Source organism: Lichenostomus cassidix, chromosome 3 (assembly GCF_008360975.1).
Source record: "Lichenostomus cassidix isolate B80296 chromosome 3, HeHo_3.0, whole genome shotgun sequence".
Lineage (NCBI taxonomy): Eukaryota > Metazoa > Chordata > Aves > Passeriformes > Meliphagidae > Lichenostomus > Lichenostomus cassidix.
Genome location: NC_139483.1, coordinates 42,478,086 through 42,484,498, shown reverse-complemented (window position 1 = coordinate 42,484,498; position 6,413 = coordinate 42,478,086). Strand labels below are relative to the sequence as shown.

Sequence of the window (6,413 nt, the reverse complement as noted above, 5' to 3'; positions counted from 1 at the left end):
ATGAGAGCTCAGCAGTGAATAAGGTCCATTAGAAACCTATTTTTCCATTATGACTTTCCCCATGTAATTTATCTAAGTTTTACCAAGTTGATTCTGAAGGAGTTTGTTCCATAATGAAGGGTTTTCCCCATGAAGGAGCAGATTTAAATCTGTTCCCCCTAACTCATACTTGCATAATCACTTTGATGCTTAGAAACGTCATTAAAATAACTCAGCATTAGGTTTTCATAGATGCCATGGGGACAGTTCAGCACCTTCCAGTAAATTGAGATAACTGAAAACACACACACATCCCCTTTCAAGCAATAAAAAAGAAATTAAAAAACCTACAAACACCAACACCACAACCCAAACCAACACCAACCCTCTCCTTCCTTTCTCTGCCCCCTTTCCTTTCACATTCAGGATTCCATTCTATTGAAGTAAACTGTAGGACATTAAAAAGAAGCAAAAGGAAAAGAAAAGAAAGAAAAACCAAAACTCCAAGCCTTGCTGTCCATCCTGACACCAAGTGTAAGGCTTACTTTAGGCACTGAGCAGCTGTTTCTAGCCTTTTCAGCTTCACAGCTTATAGCTGCCATTTCCCAATATCTACCCTATAGTAAAACTATGAGGTCAGTAAGGTCCAAGTCACCTCATAATGCTTAGATCCACAGAAGACAGATCCACATAAACAGCTTCAGAGAAGATGAAGCAATAAAGAAGTGATGTTGAATAACTTTTAAATTGGTCATACACCATAATTTCATCCAGGTTAGCTGCTTATGCCTCAGCCCAAAAGCTTGTGCTCTCTGCAGAATATGCACTTCCTGTGTGGAGGCCTTTCAGTGCTTTCCAGTTGCTAGTAGGGTGGCCTGGGGGAGAAATTTTGCATTTTTGCAACCTACAAGTGTTCAAAGATTTTAAGGAATGGATACTCTTAACTAAAGAGCTAATCAGGTGCAAAAGTGCTTGCAGGAGGATGTGGCTGAAGATGGAACAGGTCCCTTCAGAGAGCCTGAACCAGGCTGTTGGATTTATAAATGCAGCAGCAAGCTCCAAGCCAGCAAAGCAAGTGTGCTGGCATCTCCAGAGCTGGAGTGGGGAGGGCATGTTCAGGCACAGAGCTATCTGACCTGTCCCTGGTCTTGCACAAGAGATGAGAGCCAGATTTGCCAGCACCTCCCTTGCAACAGCCTTACTCCTGTGCATGGTATCCCTCTCTTTCCAGGACTAGGACCTTTGCTAGAGGCAAGGAAACACTGCAAGGATTACTGCCTGATCACAGAGCCATAGCCAATAATTATTTCTTATTTCGTCCTGTAGTTTCTTTTAATCTGCAGAATTGCTGATTTATTTTTATTTTATTTTAGGGTGCATGGTAATGCGGCCAAGGACTCTGACATGATGGAAAAAGCAAGCCTGTTTTATATTTCTTGAGCCTGATCAGCACAGCACAGATGGTTGGGTAAGAATTATTGTACTAGCTAAAAGGAGTTGGGCAGTGTAAACACATACTTTTTGTACTGTAGAGGAAGGGAAAAACAGAAAATGTAGTTTATGAGAAACATCTGCAAGAACCTGATAATAGGAATATATTAATAAAGTTCAGTACAGGTGGGGTTTTGGTGGGTTCCTCTCCACACCTCCAAGTCTTGTGTGCTGCAGTTTTATTACCAGCTGACAATACATTTTAGCAATATCCTTAATTACAAAACCAGATTCATGGAGGGGTATTTCATGAACTATCTTAGCACAGCCAAAAATAACCCTGCACCCCCCTCCAACACTTTGTAGCATTTACATTGACAGCAAGAAGAATCTATTCAGACTAAATTTCAGCAACAACAATTGAGATAACAACAGCTACATCATGCACCACAGGAAAAAGAAAGATTCCCCGCCTTCTAATAAAAATTTCCATGACATTATTAGAGGAAACCATGACATGGATCAGAAAATATTAGCATTTGAATATACTTACTGTTTCTGTTTTGAAATAGAACTTCCAGGAATGCAGATGCACCTTAACCACTACTCTTTCTGAAGAAAAATAGAGAAAAAAAAAAGATCCCCTTAGAACATATTGTGGGGGCTCCTATTCCACATGGACACAGTTCCACAAGAAAAGCCACATGGCAAAGCACAGGGCTTAAAAGCACCACTTCTTTAGGATACTCTGGAAATATTAAGGGTTAAATATTCTTCCCTATCCCCTTATGGTTTTTTACAAGTGAGAACAAAAAGTTGTTTATTATTAGATCAGGAATGTTCTTAAATAAGGTTCATCAGGGAAATACTGTTCTGCCAGAAGAGCAATACAGGCTACTCCATGCAAGAATAGTTTGAAAATAGAGGATGCATGTTCCTGACTTGAACACAGCTTTGTTGTGTGACCTGAAGCAACATGTTCCTTGCCTCATTTTTACAGAATCACAGAAAAATACATGCTGGTTCTTTAGATATCTTGCAGTTCAACCTCCTATTCAAAGCAAGGCTAGTTTCAATTGCTCAAGGAGCAGTACAAAAGGACAAGAAGCAATTATCACAAATTGCAGAAGCAGAAACCTCAAGGTAACCACTTCTATTGAGATTAACTTCTTGAGCACAGGAACAAGTGCTCAGAGGGCTCTCAGGTATTCTCCCTGGAAAGCTTCAAAACTCAACTACATCCAGCCCTGCACAATCTGGTCTAACTTTGAAATGAACCTTGCTTTATTCAAGGGGCGTTTACCAATAGACAGAAAGCACTGTGCTCAGAACTTCCCCTAAGCTTCATTACCAGTAAGCCCAGCTAAAGAACAGACTTGCTTAAAGGTAATGAAACAGCAGTGCTTCATACAGGGCTGAAATAGATTTCCATCACCTGTGTAATTAGCCATACCCTGGAGTTTGTGCAATACACAGATATTTAAGCACAGTTTCTATGACTACCATCATTCTGCTCGTTATCTCTGCAGGATTAGCCAAGGGATTCTCTTGAATAGGCGTTAAGAAGCGGAAATCATGATAGCTTGGGATATAATCATATACTTGGGATATGATGGGTGTTAGGAGTGCAGTGAATCTTTTTCTTTTTTTTTAAAGACTATTACTTTCAAGACCCTCTCTACCTTGGGTGAAGTATATTTGCGCTTTTGGCTAATGATTAGTCATTTACAAACCTGCAAAAAGCTTTCCAGATAGAAACAAGGAAGCAGAGTTGAGAGCTGCAGCCTAAAGATGGTTCAACATGTCATCTCTTCCTGCACAGAGGGAAGGGTCAGCAAGCTAAAGACTTCATATTTAAGACTTTACTTACAAAGAGCTTTAATTTCAGTAGGTTTGGGGAAATGGATGGAAGGGACAGAGGAGATTTCCTTTAAGAATTAAGGGAGCCCCAAAAGAATGAATTTCTCTCTACGAATTTTACTTTTATGTCTGCATCTGTGACAAGAAGGAGCTGGATCCAAGGCTCCAAGAGAATCATTCTCTGTGGAACTGATTGAAAAGGAGCTTCCTGCTCTATGAGGCAACCCATGGACTTCAAAGTGTGTTTTCTTTCCAAAAAGAGACTAAAAAGAAAATATCTTTGAAACTTTCACAAGAAGAAATAATTTTGCTCCAATGTTATCAAAAGGACCTCTTGAGTACCTATATAATTTCGGTTCTGATACAGAATTTTAGAACTCAGAACATCGTCCAAACATCTGGAAAAATTCAATGAATTTACATAAGAAGTCAAAGCCACTTAGTGCTGTTTTTTCCCATTCAGTCCTTGTTTTGCAGCCATAGCACCAGACAGACCTTGAAAGAACGGATAAGCTCTGAGCTGAACCTGAATTCTGGGTCAAACCCTGGGCAAGTCTTCATTCTCTGCACAGCTGAATTTGAAAGGCTCAGGGGCACCTCTTCTGTCTTGCATCAAGGAAAAAGTCATGGCAAATGGATAATAAGCAACAAGAGCAAAATAACTCAGAACACATTCTCAGGCTTACCAACACAAATGGAAGAATAACACCTTACTATATGTTGCTCACCATGTGCTCAAGTCTTAGGTGACTTTTGCTAGCAGCTTTGTTCAACTGATGCTAGAACGTCTGTAGGCTTTAAATGGCTCCCTGAAGTCTGAAAGAATAACTAATGGCATTTCAAAGTACTAATGAGAAACTTGGGATTCCTTCTCTCCTGTTATATGAGTAGAAATTCACAAGAGGGTAACTCCCATTAAACTGGCTGCAGCCATTCTATAGCTCATTTTGAAAAGAGACACAACAAAACACAACAACCAAAAAATGAACACACTGCAAATTCCAGAATACTAGTTCCTGGAAATTTTAAGAACAGTTGTATATTTTTGAGAGTTTAGAAGAGTTGTAGGACCTTCATAAAAGTTTGAAATGTTCAGTTCTACCGTACATGACAGGGCATTAAATACAGCTCTGCAGCAGGTACATCTGTATAATCACAGTGGTACAGTACCACAATAGCCTTCAGAGCTTGCCAGAAAGCAGCCCCGCTGTGCTTGGGACTGAACACACTCAGTTCCTGGGGAAAAGTTCCTTGCTCTGTGTATGTCAAGGCAGAAATGAACTTTTAGGAAAACTCTTTCTTCTAGGTTGTTACCATACAAAGCACAACAGAGTTTTCTCATGTAAGGGAGCTCCCACCCTTCCAGCACTGATAGATGCTGGCTGTAATGCAAGGCACTTAGTCTCCCAGTGTAACAAGGCAATAGGCAAAACAAAGACCTCATCTCAAAGCTCCAACAACTTAGATGAGTAGGTTTAACTAAATCTCAGCCATCTCTCAAAGTTCCCTGTGCCCAGACACAAAATCAATGCTTACAGGAACTGGCTTTGGAGGCCCAGAGATGTCCCCCTCTGCTGCAAGCCCCAGCAGCCCTCCCAGCAGTCACATGCAGGAGAAAAGAAGCTGTAGCTGGGAGAACCTATAATCCATGGGAGACTGAGATCACACTTAAACTTAAAATTATCACTCTCAACTTAAAATTCAGTCCTACACATCTTCACTTCTGTGCAGAAATAGTTTTCTTCCTGCTTGCTTCCTGACAGCACTTAGTGCCATGGTCTGGTTGACTTGGTGGTGTTAGGTCATAAGTTGGACTCAATTTCAGAGACCTTTCCCAGCCTGATTCTGTGATTCCTGGTATTATTTGCCTTTTTTTTTTTTTTTTAATGTACCTTTAAGAGGCTTAAATCATTATTGTCCCCTACAGCATGGGTAATGAAACATATTAATCTGTCAAGCAATTTCAGACAAGTGATGTATGAAAGGTGACCCCAATATTTGTGTCACTGTTAAACAGATTTGAAGAGGCACAGTGTACCTCTGGTGGCAGGCTGCATCTCCAACAGAATAAACTTCAGCTTGCTAATTGTCACAGAGTACAAATTGGCTGCTGGTGTGTGCCTGGAGGTCCTGGGCAATAGACTGAATGATGCAAATTTCTGTGTAATTGCCCAAAGAGATCTGGACTGAAATCTTTAATCACAGTTTTAACGACAGAACAAGAATTCCGCTTTCTGTCATTTTTGGGTCATCAGTTCTGTCCTGCTTTTGCCTACAAGTACTGGAGATGGCTCTTGGTTTGAGTTCTGCAATGCAATACCTAAGCCATGCTTATGCCTAAATGGACCCTGCCATTAGGAGAGGTGGAGAAGTCATAAACACAACAAAAACACAGAGAGAAGAAAGAAACTCCACAATATTTTTGTGATGTGATGTTCCAGAGAATCCTCCTGTCCAGTCAAAGTGGAGGGAAGGAAATGAAAGGACAGGCAGGAAAAAGCCTTCAGTCCCCCGCTTCTGGGGAGCAAGAGAGAGATACAGGCTCTTTCAAATCCAGAAGCAAAAAGGGTTTTTTGGTGGCTGAGTGGATGGATGATGGCAGCTACAGCCAACACTGTACTTGCAGTTAAATCACCTCAGCACTTTTCCCCAGCTCACCCTGAGTGCACAGCCAGCAGAAGGATGGATACTCCAGCTGTCTGTTAGAGGCACTGAGCAGAAAGCACCACTGGTTGCTGAGGGTTTGTCTCCCTCATAGGGTCAGCAACACAGAGAGGAAATAGCAGAGGGACTAAACTCAATGCTGTGAGTGCACTTATTGAGGCTGACAACAAGGTGAAGTGTTTGGGTGGCCAGTTGGAGATCCTCAGAGGAAGAGTAACTTTAAGCATTAGAAGAGGTGACAGAAGAAAGCTTAGATGTCTTTCTATAGCTGGTGTTACTTTAATCCTGTTTCATTAGCTTTATTTCCAGACATATGCACACTTCTGTACACCATTCCCCTGTGAATATTATCAGAGTATCCACAGAAAAAAATATTACAAAGAGAGGAGGGGTTAAAAAAGTTATTTTTCTAAAACTGCTCCTACCCTGGAGAAAAATATTGACTGTCATCACTTGACTTCTCTGCTTTTTAAAAATTT

At 40.9% G+C, this 6,413-nt stretch overlaps 1 long non-coding RNA gene across 2 annotated transcripts; it reads left to right on the top strand.

The window, feature by feature from the left end:
- The first annotated feature begins 652 nt into the window (after positions 1–652).
- On the top strand, positions 653–2,797 carry LOC146439570 (uncharacterized). 2 transcript variants are annotated; one of them, XR_014851278.1, is made up of 4 exons: positions 653–753; positions 1,353–1,447; positions 2,442–2,615; positions 2,704–2,797. It is a non-coding gene; the product is annotated as an uncharacterized LOC146439570 (long non-coding RNA). The 2 variants fall into 2 exon arrangements; XR_014851279.1 differs by having other exon boundaries at positions 2,442–2,553; positions 2,704–2,796.
- Positions 2,798–6,413: the final 3,616 nt, after the last annotated feature.